Source organism: Lissotriton vulgaris, chromosome 9 (genome assembly GCF_964263255.1).
Source record: "Lissotriton vulgaris chromosome 9, aLisVul1.2, whole genome shotgun sequence".
Taxonomy (NCBI): Eukaryota; Metazoa; Chordata; class Amphibia; order Caudata; family Salamandridae; genus Lissotriton; species Lissotriton vulgaris.
The window spans coordinates 718,357,094-718,373,253 of NC_141697.1; the positions used below are offsets into that span (position 1 = coordinate 718,357,094).

The 16,160-nt window shown below is 44.5% G+C and overlaps 1 protein-coding gene across 1 annotated transcript in view; it reads right to left on the minus strand.

The window, feature by feature from the left end:
- Window positions 1-16,160, minus strand: part of PPP1R37 (protein phosphatase 1 regulatory subunit 37) — a 682,383-nt gene that overhangs the window by 343,449 nt on the left and 322,774 nt on the right. The gene's annotated exons all lie outside the window — the stretch shown is intronic.

Genomic DNA, 16,160 nt, shown 5'->3' on the forward strand with positions numbered 1-16,160 from the left:
TTTTAAGAACAGCCTAGCCTACAGAAGCCTGTTTTGCCTGCACGTCTACACAATAGTGTTTGGTGAAAGTATGTGGCATAGTCCATGTTGCTGCCTTACAAATGTCATCTAAGCGAATGTTCCCCAAGAATGACATGGAAGCTCCTAGTTTGCGCTTTTGGATGCGCTCTAGGGGGAATTGGTAGTGTATTTGAATGCATTTGACCATCCACCTGGCAATTCCAGCTTTGGAGACGGGGTTTCCTTTTTGAGGTGGAGAAAAAGCTACAAACCGTTGGTTTGTCTTTCTAAAAGGTTTAGTTCTGTCAATGTAATAAAGTATAGCTCTTTTAACATCAAGTGTGTGAAGAGCTCTTTCTGCTACGGAATCTGGATTTGGGAAAAAAAGGGTAACTCTATAGATTGATTAAGATGAAAAGCAGAGATGACTTTGGGAAGGAATGTTGGATTTGTTCTAAGAACCACCTTGTTACGATGTATTTCTAAGAATGGTTCTTGTAGGACTAAAGTCTGGATCTCACTTACTCTCCTGAGAGAGGTGATTGGGACAAGGAAAGCTACTTTCCATGTAAGGAACTGAAGTTCGCATTTGAGTAGAGGTTCAAATGGAGGACCCTAAGAGCCTAGTAAGGACAATGTTTAAATTCCACAGCAGAGAGGGTGGTATTGTGGGAGGAATTATTCTTTTATGGCCTTCCATGAACGCTTTGATAGCGGGTACCCTCAACAAAGACAAATGTTGCCTGTTTTGCAGGTAAGCGGCAAGGGCAGCAAGATGTAATAGTATGGATGTGTATGCTAGATTACATCTTTGTAGATGCTGCAAATAATGTTCTGAGTTGAAGCAACTAGCAAGTCAATTTTGTTGTTGTTGCAGTAAATGACAAAGCTTTTCCATTTGGCTACATAGCAAGCTCTAGTAGTAGGGTGTCTGGCTTCTTTAATAATGTTCATACAGTCTGGTGGGAGGTTGAGGTAACAAAACTCTAGGACTTCAGAAGCCAAATTGATAGATTCAGTGCATTTGGATCTGGATGCTGTATCTCTCCAAGGTTCTGCGTAAGCAGCTTTGGGGAGAGCCGTAGTTTTTGGTGTGGAGATATTGAGAGTTCAAGGAGTGTTTTGAACCATGGTTGCCGGGTCCATGTAGGAGCAACTAGGAACATCTTGAGAGAGTGCTGTTTGAGCTTGCGTACTACTAGCAGAATGAGTGGGAGTGGCGGAAACGCATACGTAAATCTGCCTGACCAGTTCATTGAAATCATGGACAACGGGTGTGGAAACCTGGCGGCAAAGGTTGGGCATTTTGTGTTTGTGGCGATCAGATCTATGTCTGGGTGGCCCCACATTTTGAACAATGGTTGAAGAACTTGAGGATGAAGTTCCCATTTGTGTATCTGCCGTGTCTGACTACTTAGCAGATCCACAATCTGATTGTGGACTCCTGGAAGATGTTCTGCTAGAAGATATAGGTTTGGTGGAATGGCCCATCTCAATATGCTTTGCACTGGTTGAGAGAGTTGCTAAGAATGTGTTCCTCCTAGTTTCTGTATATAATACATTGCAGTCATATTGTCCGTGCGCACAAGGACAGTCTTGTTGATGAGACGTAGTTGGAATAATTTTAATGCTAGAAAAATTGCTAGTAATTCTAGGTGATTGATGTGGAGCACTTTTTGTTGAGAGGTCCACCTGCCCTGAGTTGTGAGGTTTCGGAGATGGGCTCCCCAGCCGGTGAGTGATGCGTCCGCTGTTAGCACTATTTGTAGAACTGGGTCTAGGAATGGCCTCCCTTGGGAAAGGTTTTGTCTGTTCCACCACAGCAGAGAGCAATGTGTGCGGCTGTCCACCAACACCAGATCTGAAAGCTGACCTTGAGCCGAGTTCCACTGACGTGCTAAGTATCCCTATAAAGGGAGCATCTGAGGTCTTGCATGAGGCACTATGAAAATGCAAGAGGCCATCATTCCTATGAGCTGCATGAACGCTCAAGCTGGTAGGGAGTGTTGGGGTTGGAATTTTGTGATGAGTCTGCATACTGGCTATCCTGGCTGGTTTGGGGGATGCCAGAGCTTTGGCAGTATCTCTTGTGGCCCCTAGATACTGATATAGGTTGGAGGGCTGTAGATGGAACTTGGTGAGGTTTATTGTGAACCCCTGGTCGTGGAGCAGCTGCATTGTTTTGTATGTGTGGTGAACATATTGGCTGTGTGACTTGGCTTATGAGCCAAGCGTCCAGGTATGGAAACACATGAATCTGTTGTCTCCGCAAGTGTGCGGCTACTACCGCAAGCAAGACACTTTGTGAAGATCCTGGGGGCTGTGGTTACTCCGAATGGGAGAACCTTGAATTGATAGTGCTGGGTGTTCACTGTGAACCTTAGATATTTCCTGTGAGCAGGGTGCATAGGAATATGGACGTAGGCATCCTTCAAATCTTATTGAAGTAGTGGAAGGATTTGTTGAAGAGTGATCATGTGTAAGTGATCTGAATGTATGTAGAAATTGAGAGGTCTGATGTCCAGCATTGGTCTGAGAGTACCGTCCTTTTTGGGGATTAGAAAGTACAGGGAGTAAACCCCTGTCCCTTGATGCTGTAGGGGAACTGGTTCTATTGCATGCTTTTGAAGCAGTGAGCTTCCTGTTTGAAGAGCGTTAGATGCGACGTGGACATGGGACGCTGTTTGGGCGGTATTGGGGGGGGGGGGGGGGGGGCGGAGAGGGGGTTTGGAGGTTGCAGTAAGTTCCAGGCGGTAACCATACTGGATAATTTGTCTTACCCACTTGTCTGTAGTGAAGGAGTTCCAGACAGGTAGGAACTGTGAGTGTCTTCCTCTGACCGGAGTGAAATGGTCTGGAAGGAGAAGAGGGAAGTGATTGTTTGGTAGTGGGGAAGGTACCATTGTTGATACCTCGGCCACTCTCTTTGTTATTATTTCCTCAGTACCCACCTCTGAAACATCCCCTGTTGGGAGATGTTTGTGTGGGACTTTTGTAGGAGGAGGAAGCAGTGTCTGTGCTGATGTTTTTGGATGCACCCCTATATAAGGGGCGAGAAAAGGAGCCTCATGTTGATAGAGACTGCAATGCTCCAATAGATTTAGCAGTATCCATGTCTTTTTTTCATTTTTTCTAAAGCTGTGTCTACAGCTGGGCCAAACAGGTGTTCTTGGTCTAACGGCTGACTCAAGATGGTAGTTTGCACTTCTTGTTTAAAACCAAAAATGCGCAACCATGCATGGCTGCGTAGTAAGACACTGATGTTGACAGATCTAGATGCGGTGTCAGCTGCATCAAGGGCCTGCATTTGTAATTAACTTGCCCTCCTGGACCAGATCATGGGCTGTGGTGTTGTATTGGTCAGGTAAATGCTCAATTAGGTTCTCAAGCTCATCAAACCTGACAAGCAGTACTTGTGCATTAGCTACCCTCAAGTGATTAGCTGCCTGGGAGGCAACTTGTTTCCTTGAAGCTTCTAGTAGTTTAGACTCTTTGTCTGGAGGTGGAGCATCATCCGAAGTTTGAGAATTGTCACATTTTCTTGCATTGGACACTACCAAAGAATCATCATCAGTGTTATTTAAAGGGTCATTATGTCCACCCCCGTCCCCTACATCATCCTCCTCCTGTGGTGGCGGTGAGTGTGGAGAGAGTCTAGGAGAGTGTATGGGAGACTTTTCAGTAGATAAAGGCTTAGTGGGAAGAACAGGAAAAGAGGGTTGTAGGGGTGAAGTTGCAACCTCTTTTCTTCACAGGCACCCCAGGAGAGTGTGAGGTGTAGAATTTCCTCTTGTTGATGGGGAGACTGACAATGTGGCCTGTTTTAGGGTCCACATGCAACGTTTTTTGTTTTGGATCGATAGGATCTGATTTAAACCGTTCTTCCTGGTTGGAGTCTCCTTTCGGTGCCGATTTTTTCAGTTCCGAACGTGGTTTTTATTTCTGCTCTGGAGCCTTAGAAGGGGTTTTTTGCTCCTTTGGCTTGGATGTCGAGTCTGTAATTTTTTCAGATCCGAAGGTTTTTGGGGTTTGTTCGGATCCGAGGCCTTCTTGTCTTTTGGTGCCGAAGAGCTCAATGCTGAGGCCTTTTTGGAGGTAATGGGAGTAGGCTGTATTTTAGATTTCGGAACAGACTGTGCTTTTTGGGCACTGATATGCAGCTTGCTCAGTCCCTAGCTGCCAGAAGGCTTTTCCTTTGTCTTAGGAGCTGGGTCTGGAGGAGGAGCTTCTGAAGATTTCATTCGGTCACGAATAAGGCCTTCAGGTGAAGTTTTGAACAGAATACAAAAAGAATAACCTCTTATCAAGCCTGTCTTATTCCTAAAATGGTAGTGACTCTACTCAGAATATTTACCTTGCAGCATAGAAACGCAGAAATTAGCTTTCAAGTATTGTTTATTTATCAAAAAAATATTTATTGATCAGTTATTTTATTTTGACACTTTTTGGGGATTTATATTAAACAAATTTGTACATAAAACTAAATCACATTATTATTTCAATTAGAAAAAGACTTTCTTTGACTTTTCTAAACAGTGATTTATGTTTTGATAACCCTCAAAAGAAATTACTCCATCAATCTTCCATTCTCACCTTTCATTCCACTCACCAGCTATCATACCACACAAACAAATTTACAATAAAAACACATCTGAGCAAGGGTCCTACTCCCTAATTCGGTTTGTCATTTCTCAAAAAGTTCCACAGTTTAAACACAAATACATGTCTATCAATTTCTTTATAGATAGTTCTTTTCTTGACTTTGTTCTTTAGTAGGGCTCTCAGATGCGTATCAATGGCCTACGTACGTTTCGGTGAAACCAAATTGATATCACCTTCAGGGCCAATAAAATGAACATATTCCATCTTTAGGGTAGTCTGGGGGTTATTCGTAATAATACAATATTATGTGTAAGGGCAAAGTTCTATGCTGTACAGTAGTAAACACAGTAATTCTATTATCAAGAGCATTTACTATTTTGCCTCCCAAAGTGTGTGATAAGATTACACAAACACTCATCACTCCTGAACCACCAACATACTCTGTTGAGAAACTAGAAAAATGTGATGGAGTTTAGTATAGAGGGTGTTGAAAAGGCACCTAAATGCTAGGTGAATAAACATGCAAGCACAGCCCATAAGTGACAGAAATGAAAAATATATCTAAATATAAGATGTGATAAAAGATACATACACCAAGTAAAACGGAAAACAGGGATTAAAATGATCTTGAACCTACATGTCTCTCAAGGAACTGGAGGAGTAAATGGTCCTCCAAGATAAAGGAGCAGTCCTCATGATTTTTTGAGAAGCAAAGATGAATCTATTTATAGGACATACATTTGGGGAATTAGTTTCTAATGTTTATGTCTGTACCTATTGCAAAAATGGAGTAATGGATTAATCCTGCTTACCCAACTTAAGCAATTCTATTTATCCAATTTCTGAGGTTGTAGTAGCTCCATCTGCAGCCTGTAATATAGGAATTGTTTAGTAATTATTAGGACTATTATATAGTTATAGTCCTTGTAGAAGCTGTAATTCCTAAAAGGATCTTACTTAGTTTAAAACTAGGTCTGATGGTATCTCGATGTCCTCATAAGATATTTGTTATTGTATTTTGAAAATTCACAACCTTCTGGAATTTGATATTCGTAAGGAGCCAATCTACAATGATAAAGATATGCTGTTACTGTGGATGCTAAAAAAATCGGCATATACTTAAAAGATAAATAAAAGCCTAAAGTCTATAAAAGGCTGAGTGTCCTGCATCTTAAGGGTTAGCGTATGCCCAAAGATACTATTGCTAGTCTGGAGCAGATCTTAGACACCTTGCTTGAAGTGGCCTTTAATTTGGCACCACAGACCTTTTTCATAGAAGACTAAAATCTATTAAGGGTAAGCAGGATTAATCCATTACTCAATTTTTAGCAATAGGTACAGACATAAACATTAATAACTAATTCCCCAAAATGTCTGTCCTATAAATAGACTCTGAAATAATCAAAAGGGAATTGACACTGGTGTCTACTAAACCTTCGGTTAGTCTTTGAAAACCCTCATAGACAGCCTGATTTAGTCGATGCGGTGTATCTTTTATCCGCCCCGTCAGGCGTCCTCTGGTCCAGGTAGAAGTGTCCAGAAATAATAGGAAAGGGAAAAATATAAAAACAGTGTCACCCAAAAAGAATTTTTAATGAAAAGGTTGGCACGGTTGTTAAAAAATTCGATATATATGTAATCGGGCAACTAGATTACCATATATCTATATATATATGGATGCGTCAACATGTTTCAGCTCTATGAGCCCAGCCGGGTCTGTAGAGCTTTCGTCAGGACAAAAAGACAAAACTACATACACAGAAGGTACTTACACAACTTGTGTAGGTTCCTATAGCTATTATGGAATTTCTTATACAGTCACCTATAATGTGGGAACACAAACCAATACACTATATTATGGTATGTTAAATGCGGTGAGTAGGCATAATACTTTTCTTAAAGCACACAGACTAGAATTACTAGTAAAAGGTATGCACCTAATTGTAGATACATTAATAGTGAGAAGGAAGGAGGGCAGGGGAAAACAGGTTTCAAGGCTCTAAACACAGAGAGGAGGCTACTTGTGCAATTCGTGCTTATTGGTGGGGTAGGAGTGGAATGCTAAGAGTGCAGGGTCCCTGTAGTGACAGACTTCTGTAGTTAGACTACAAATCACTGCGTTGGTGTTATTAATGTCGAGCATCTGTTCTACAAAAGCGGGATGTTATTATGCATTTACGCGCTTGATACTGGGGGATGCCTGTTAATATCGTACTTGCACGCATGTGGCAAAACGTCAAATACATCAGGCTATTCCTAATTACATCGAAAGCAAGATGTCCCAAAGCGGGGAATATCTCCTGGCTGTGATTACACGCTTTACAGCGGGATGTGGTTCACTCTGGTTATTCAGGTCTCTCAGAGATGGTTGCACGCACGGATAGAAAAGCGGCAAACATTCTGCGATTAGAGCATAGTCTTTAAAGTATGTAGCACGCGGGGAATTTATCTTTGCTGCAAATACGCGCTACGCTTGTTACGCGCATGTATTCAGGCGCCTAGCAGTGTATTGTACATCACAATGAGAGCAAGGTCTCTTCAAGAAAGTTGCGATTCTTGTTTAAAAAAACGGTGACAGTGTCACAGTCACAGGTTCGTGCTCAAAAACTGTTGTCAATTACTACACTGCTCTATGGGTGCCAATTCCAATAAAGTGCATATTTACACACGCGGCAAAATTTCAGAAAAAATACCTTAATAGGCGTTCTTAGAGGCTTCTACAGGAGTGAAGAGTCGCTAGGAGTGGTCTTTGCTAGAAAAATTTATCAACTCGGTTAGAATATAATAGGTAGGACTTCTTACCCGAGTAAAGTCGTCTTCACACAATTCTTACCCACGAGGACCAGCTTTCAGTCCATGTGCTGACTCTGCCCATGGTTACAGGCGGGCTCTGCCTACCAGTCTTTAGGTAGGAGTCTAGACACTAAAAAAGGACTAAAATATAAACAAGTTAGTCCCTCCAAGATGGTTCCCTCCACCAGTTCAAAAAACGAAATGCTTTATTTATATTTTTTAAACATAAAGGCTCAAGGACCTGGTGTTTACTTGAAAGGGGTGCAATATTAACCAACTCAAAAGCGGGCATGGACACAGTCCTGCTACTATGGTTAGCTTAAGTTCCTGACAAACAGAGTTCGTCGGTGGATTTAAGAGTATCAATATATATTTACATTATGGTAGTCGTACTCCACTTAGACATTGGGGAAAAGAGTGACAGACATCCGTGGGATGATGCCAATTTTATATCACAGTTACCAAACTGGATGAGTTGTTCCTGCCATCATCAGAATGGTTTGCAAGTCTGATATTCAGGTGCATGTTTTAGATGTTTTTAATAGAGATGTTTTCAATAAAACTGACTCCAGGGAATATTATCATTCATCCCTGATATATGGGTGCCAAGACGGTCCACCCACCTTTGTTCTTTTTCAAAAAGAGCTTGCTCTGCGTTGTTGTTCTGGTCTTGTAGCATTTCTAGTACTGTCCAGCTCAACTCATCACAGGTATGTCCTGCTTCCACGAAGTGTGTGCAGAGCTTCGTGGTGTTTTACTTCATTCTGACATTGCTCCTGTGTTCTCCAATTCGTAACTTGATTTTTCTGCAGGTCATACCTATATATTGACGTCTGCGGGGGCAGGTGACCATGTAGATTAGATGTGTTGAGTTGCAATTAGTATGTTGCTTTTGGGTCCATTTTAGAGTATCGGTCAATTGTAAGGTTTTAGTTGGTTTTGTGAATTTACATTTAAATAGACTCATCTTTGCTTTTCAAAAAATCGTGAGGACTGCTCCTTTACCTTGGAGGACCTATTACACTTCCAGTTCCTTGAGAGACATGTAGGTTCAAGATCATTTTAATCCCCGTTTTCCATTTTACTTGGTGTATGTATCTTTTATCACATCTTATATTTAGATATATTTTTTCATTTCTGTCACTTATGGGCTGTGCTTGCATGTTTTTTCGCCTAGCATTTAGGTGCCTTTTCCACACCCTCTATACTAAACTCCATCACATTTTTCTAGTTTCTCAACACGGGATGTTGGTGGTTCAGGAGTTGTGAGTGTTTGTATAATCTGATCACACACTTTGGGAGGCAAAATAGTAAATGCTTATGAAAATAAAATTACTGTTTATACTACTGTACAGCATAGAACATTGCCCTTACACACAATATTGTATTATTACAGATAAACCCCCAGACTACCCTAAAGATGGAATATGTACATTTTATTGGCCCTGAAGAAGGCGATATCAATTTGGTTTCACCGAAACGTACATAGGCCATTGATACGCATCTGAGAGCCCTACTCAAGAACCAAATCAAGAAAAGATCTATAAACCTATTGATGGACTTGTGTTTGTGTTTAAAATGTGGAACTTATTGACAAATGACAAACAGAATTTGCGAGTAGGAACCTTGCTCAGATGTGTTCGTATAGTAAATTTGTTTGTGTGGTATGATAGCTGGTATGTGTGAGTGGAATGAAAGGTGAGAATGGAAGATTGATGGAGTAATTTCTTTTACATAAATCACTGTTTAGAAAAGTCAAAGAATGTCTTTTTCTAATTGAAATATTGTGATTTAGTTTTATGTACAAATTTGTTTGTTAATATAAATCCTAAAAAAGCGTGAAAATAAAAAAAACTGATATATAAAAATATTTTTGATAAATAAATAATACTTAACCCCTTCCGTGCTCCCGTCGGCCTTTGGTCGACGGGAGCACTCCCTCCCTAGGGCTGCCGCCGACGGAGCCCCGCCCACTCAATAGAAGGCCCGCACCGCGGCGGAAAAACCGCCGCAGTTAAGGCGTTAAAAGAAAGTTAATTGCTGTGTTTCTATGCTGCAAAGTAAATATTCTGATTAGAGTCACTCCCATTTTAGGAATCAGACAGGCTTGATAAGAGGTTGTTCTTTTTGTATGTTTTGTCTTTCCCCTCCTCTTAGGCCTCAAAATAAAAGGAGGTACCTTTGTGCTCATAAGAAGTTTTGACCGGAGCCTTCTTTTTCTCAGGTAAGGTAGGGGCAGTTGTACTCGCTCGTTGACCTAGAGTGATGTGGTCATCAGAGCCGTAGTCATCAGCTTCAGACACAATGTCTAGCTCCTCTGAATCCTCTGCCTCTGGACCGTAAGGGCCTTCATCAAAGAGGTCTTCTGGCACCTGTGCAGCCCGTTGCGCTTTAACGTGTCGTCGAGCCCGGCGATCATGGATAGTCTTTTTGGATCGAAAGGAGGCACAGGTTTGGCAATCTTTTTCCTCGTGTTCGGGCGAGAGACAAAGGTTGCAGACCTTGTGATGGTCGCTGTGTGGAAATTTAGCTCCACACTGGGTGCTTTTTTTAAATGGAGTTCTTTCCATTAGCCGTAGGCTCGAATAGCCTCGATCGGCCTAGCGGCCCGCATCGACGACCGGAACAGAGTATTTCTGAGTTAGCGCGTCGTAGGGCACACAAACAAAAACAATGCCGTTAAATTTTGATGGTTTGTGCGTCAAAAAAGTTTGGGAACACGGTACCGATCTGGAGTGCTGAAGCTACATCCGAGCCCGATGGCGGAAAAAAATCATCTGAGGATGGAGTTCACGCCCATGTGCACTATCGTCCCCTATCTCGTGATTACAAAGACTTCTTCCAAGACAACAACAAACTGCAATCATCCAAGCCCAACACCAGATGGCGATCTATGCAAAAGTATGAATTCTGCAGCTCATATGCCTAGAACACATACTTCTTCTCAGACCATTTACGTTATAGTACCACATGTCCTTGAGGACCTGCACCAGAACCCCTCTGATGGAAGGAAGGCTTCATGACTGATATGGAACCGGCTCTCCGCTGGAGACTAAAGGCCTCTAAACTCTACCCCAACACACCAGCAACACATCTGTCACCACTGTGAACTTTGGATAGAGAAGGAAGAGTTGTCTGCCGTAGGTCAGGCTGGCGTCAGCCAGTGACCACTGTAGATCATGTGCTGTCTCCTTTGAGAACTGAATGTCTTATTGTATGGCCTCTGGGATCAGGGAGGCCACTGCAGGGCCCCACATTTACACTCCCCTCCCCACACACCTTCAGAGCCCACGTTTATTGTGCCAGGAGACTTTGGCAATTTTTAAAATCACCAAAGTCAGTAGCGTTAACCCAAGGATCCCACGGTTTATGGAAATCCGGATGTATAACCATTGGCTGCACTTTGATTATTTCATAGTGCAACACAAGCCTGGAGCAGGCCAGCGTCAGTTCGGGTCATTGAGCAATGCAGGCAGAGTCAGGGTTGGCTCAGTAGAAATAGGAGTGGACCACGGTGCTCTAGAAATCAGTGCCAGAGTTAGTACAATCAGCCAGCAGGCCCCAAGTAGGCAGATGACATTGTGGGGACCCAACAGCGCTAGGACAGTGCAAAGCCCGATGCCTCCATGTGGTTCAAAGTCCAGACAGAAAGCCTGAGTCACACAAAAAGTCTGCATCATGGCCTCTTAAAAATCTGCTATTTGTTGCAGGGTTGGCAGACGCCTAAGAAACCTGGTGCATGCAAGGACATAATTGCAAGATTCGTTTTGAAACAGGAGACATTGCAAGAGCGATAGACTTTTGCATGGAAAAATGGGGTAGAGTCCTGCTTGGCTGTCTTACACTCGTGTCTACATTTTGACTTTCTTGAAGACTCAAATCAAATAAAATCAGGTGTTTATTAAGCCAGACTACTCACCCGTATGGGTCACAAGGCGCTGGGGGTGTTAGGGGGAGGGGGCGTCGCAGGTTCCAGTCCATCAAGGAGGGGGACTGTCGAAGAGCCAGGCATTGAGGTTTCTTGCGAAGATGGGGAGCAATGTTATCTGTCTGAGGTGGAGCAGAATGTCATTCCAGGCACTGGCCGCGCGGAAGGAGAAGGAGCGGCCTCCTTATCAGGTCTTTCTGGTGCGGGGGACCACAGCGTAGGAGAGCTGGGCTGATCGTAGGGTCCTTTGGGGTGCGTGGAATTTGAGCCGGCTGTTCAGGTATGCTGGTCCGGTGTTGTGGAGAGCCTTGTGAGCGTGGGTTATCATCTTGAAGGTGACTCTAGCTTTGATGGTGAGCCAGTGGATTGTGTGCAGGTTTCTCACTGCACCATCAGGATTCAAGCAAGCCGGGCCGAAGACGGCTGAAATGCCAGAAACCAGTCCCCGGTAGCTTGTCTCCTTTCTGGTGAAGAATTGGCTTGGTAGTTTAGTCTGCCCTGTTCCCATGATGCACTGGGCCAGGGACAGACTGATTTGCATATAGCCAGGTTCTGAACTGGGATGGTGCAGTGAGATAAATAATGGTGATGGACCAAGCCCTGATCTTTGGACTGGGTAAGAGTGGTCTGCTTAATTCAGACAATCTGTTCATCACCACCCCCATTTCTGAATCGTTTTTGGCCACTATAGGTGTGGCAGGGTATACTCAGACATGAGTCCCTTTCTCACTGCACCATCAGGATTCAAGCAAGCCGGGCCGAAGACGGCTGAAATGCCAGAAACCGGTCTCCGGTAGCTTGTCTCCTTTCTGGTGAAGAATTGGCTTGGTAGTTTAGTCTGCCCTGTTCCCATGATGCACTGGGCCAGGGACAGACTGATTTGCATATAGCCAGGTTCTGAACTGGGATGGTGCAGTGAGATAAATAATGGTGATGGATCAAGCCCTGATCTTTGGACTGGGTAAGAGTGGTCTGCTTAATTCAGACACTCTGTTCATCACCACCCTCATTTCTGTATTGCAGCACTGGCTTGGCAGGTTGAGGACCAGTCTTGCGGATGTTCTGTAGCTTGTGGGTGAGATTTTTGTTTATTACGGCATAGAGTGTGTTGACGTAGTCAAGCCTGCTGTTGACCAGGGCTTGAGTGACGGTCTTTCTGTGTTCGAGGGGGATCCATTTGAAGGTCTTATGTAGGAGGCGGAGGGTGTGGAAGCAGGACGACGAGACTGAGTTGATCTGGAGGGCCATTTTGAGCTCTGAGTCCAGGATGATTCTCAGGTTGGGTGCGTGGTCCATGGGGGTGGGTGGGCTTCCGAGGGCGGGGGGGCCCCCAGGTGTCGTTCCAGGCATCTGGGTTTGGGCCCATGATGAGTACTTCCGTTTCGATGTGTTTAGTTGTAGGCAGTTGTTTTTTATCCATTTGGTGGCAGCTTCCATGCCTTCTCAAAAGTTGTGTCTGGCGGTGTTGGGTTTGTTGAATAGGGAGAGGATGAGTTGGGTGTCGGCTGCGTATGACACAATGTTGAGTCTGTAGGTTCTGACAATGGGGGCGAGCGCAGCCATGTAGACTTTGAAGAGCGTAGGGCTGAGGGAGGACCCCTGGGGGACTTCGCAGGTGGTAGGTGTAGGGTCTGAGAGGAAAGGGAGGAGTCTGACCCGCTGCGTTCTGCCACAGAGGAAGGAGTGGATCCAGTCGAATGCCTTGTCTTGGATCCCGCCGTCATGGAGTCTGCGTATTAGGATGCGGTGAGAGACTGTGTTGAACGCCGCTGAGAGGTCGAGGAGGATGAGGGCTGCTGTTTCTCCTTTGTCCAGTAAGGTAGAGATGTTTGTTGCTGCAAGGCGGGCGGTTTCCATATTGTGTTTTTCTCTGAAGCCGGATTGGGAGGAGTCGAGGATGTTGTGCTCTTCGATGAATGTGGTGAGTTGGCGGTCGATGGCTTTCTCGATTACTTTAGCTGGAAACAGGAGCAGGGAGATGGGTCTGTAGTTTCTGAGGTCGGTGGGCTCAGTCGAGGGTTTCTTCAAGAGGGGGTTGATATCAGCGTGTTTCCAGTCGTCATGGAATGAGGTGTTTGCCAGGGAGCGATTGATGGTGTGGCAGAGCATGGGTGCGATGGTTTTGGCAGCTCTGTTGAAAATGTGGTGGGGGCAGGAGTCCATAGGGGCCCCGGAGTGGATTCACTTCATCATCTTCAGTGTGTCTTCAGTGGTGCGGGCTGTCCAGTTGTCGCTCGCTGGCTTCAGGGTGATTGGTGAGGGTTCAGTGTGTTGGTTGTCTTCGAAGTTGTCGTGGATGCTCTTGATTTTGTGGTAGAAAAAGGTGCTGAGTTTGTCGCACAGGTCTTGTGAGGGAGGGATGTCATTGGACTCGCTGGTAGGTTGGGCGAACTCCTTGATGATGTTGAAGAGTTCTTTGCTGGAGTGAGCATGAGTGGAGATTCTGTCTTCAATTGCTTTTTTCCTCGTTTTTCTGATGAGTTGGTGGTGGGCGTTGGAGGCGGCTCTGAAGTTGTGGGCTTCTGTGAATTTGGTGTTCCTCCAGGCATTTTTGAGGCTGAACTGGAGGAAGTGGACTTTTCACAGCAGTGGCCTTGTGATTTGGGACAGATATTGAGCCCATGACTCATAGCAGGAGCAGGACTTCTCTTTAATAATAATAATAATAATAATAATCCACTTTTGTAAAGCGCACACTCACCCGTAAGGGTCTCTAGGCGCTGGGGGCCGTCGGGAAGATTAAGAAAGCTATTGCCCAGAGTCACATGGTGCTGGGCTAATCTGCCGCAGTGCCAGGTATCGAACCATGATCCCCAGATTCCAGAGTCAGTCGCCCTAGCCGCAGCACCACACCTCTCCCTCTTAACTGCAACCTCTACTAACGTTTAGCAACAGAGCCTATTTCCGAGCCCTAAATCAGATTAGTGTGCGTAAAGGCACACTTGTTGCATGAGTTACAGTTGTGGCCAGTGCCCAAGTACTACAGGCATTCCTTTGGTGGGTCCATGACCGACAGCTGCTTACTGCAGTCATTGCCCAGCGTGAATACCATGGCTTATTTTTGTTATGGGACATCATTCACCAGCAGGTTTTTTGAGTTGTCAGAGAACCAACAAAGCTAGAAGCAGTGCTACTAATCAGCATCAAAAGGCAGCAAACAAATAGAACTGAGGACAGTGCACAGGTGTGGCACTTATTGTGTTCTGCCCCATCACTTTCAGGGTGCTTTGGAGTCACTGCACAGCCATACAGTGCTTATGGAAAAATTCTCTTAAACCTGTCTGACGTCTGGAAATATTCTAAACGTGAAGAATCTGCAGTTAGAAGTATTCATAAGAATGCAAGTTTTACCCGTACCCTTCCCAATCCAAAAGCCACCACCAAGGGTTTCGCAGATGAAGAATTCTTTGTTGTCTGGGTTATATTTTTAGTCTATCCCATCTCCTCTAGGCTGTTAGTGGGTATACAGTTAAGGTATATTTAGAGAATCTTAACCAGAGAGAAAATTATTTGTCTTAAAGAAAAACTAATCAACATGTGCATTAGCTACAGATGAACAATCCAAAATTAGTATCCTTTCCCACATGTCACATTGCAGAACATTTTGTGATAACAAAACCCCGAATAAGTGAAAATTAAAGCAAGAAGAATTTTTGCAAACTGAACTAAGCACCAAAGACAATGTAAATAGAACAAAGGAGCGATTTGAGAAGCTGTCTTGGTATATGGTGTACACATATATGTGGGCACCTTGCACCAATCCAGACAACCCTTATGGTGGTTTTAGTGGTCTTAGGCAACCTTAGAAAGCTCTCTAAGTGGTAGCTGTGGAGAGCAGCCTTCAGGCTTAGTTCAGAAAGAGTGTAAAGTAGCTTATTTTACCAGAACATAATCTTATAGATCTAGATTAGGTGAAAAAGAACCACACAGTGTTTTATAAAAATATGTATTCATTATAAGACACTCACTAACGCATACAGATATCTCCTAGCCAGAGATATACATAATGCACACAATACTTTGCAATCGGACCAAACGATATACTAAAATAGTGGTATGCAAACCACGACTCAAGTCAGAACTATACCCAGAAGACGTAGAAGTGCCGGGGACCCAAGGAACCACCCAAGGTAAGTAACCGGGAGGCTGTGTGCAGTTTGGGAACACAACCGTGGGATCAATGCAAGTCAATGGGTAAGTCGCATTGCAATTTTCAAGGAGGATTCTTCCCAGTGGACCCCGAAGAAACCGTGTGGAAGATAGAAGGTTGGAGAGCCATCCCACCCGTGGTTATCTTAGGAACCAGGATACCTGCAACAGGGAAGGCGGGCACATAGGTGTGAAGTGGCGTCGGGAACCGCCAAACTCTTTGCAGGAGTTCAGAAATATGCTGCTGCTGGAGAAGGTTAAAGTGTCCGGTGGAACTCAAGATGTGAAGAACATGCAAGCAGAGGGAACAGAGTCTAAGCATCTCAGGAGTGACCAGGAGGCCCAGAAGGCGAATGTCCACCAATGTGGAGTATTGCAGGAAAGCTGATGGTGACCTTGAAACTGCAGCTGTGTGGACTAGGTAACGCTGTGGATGAGCAGGAGCGGCTTAAAAGCAGTCCCACATCGGATGTTGAGAGTTCGGTGTCCGTCAGGAGCACCAACAAGCCTTGGCAACTGCAACCAACGTGTAAGATGAAGGTACATTGTCGGGACCAGCAAGGTCCAAGAGACTCACCACAAGCAGGGTAGTTAGGTCAGGCCCCGAGCAATCAGGGGAGCCCAAAGAATTTAAAGATGGCCCTCAAGAGGACCCACAGGCCGGAGGCACTGGAGTCGCAAGAGTACC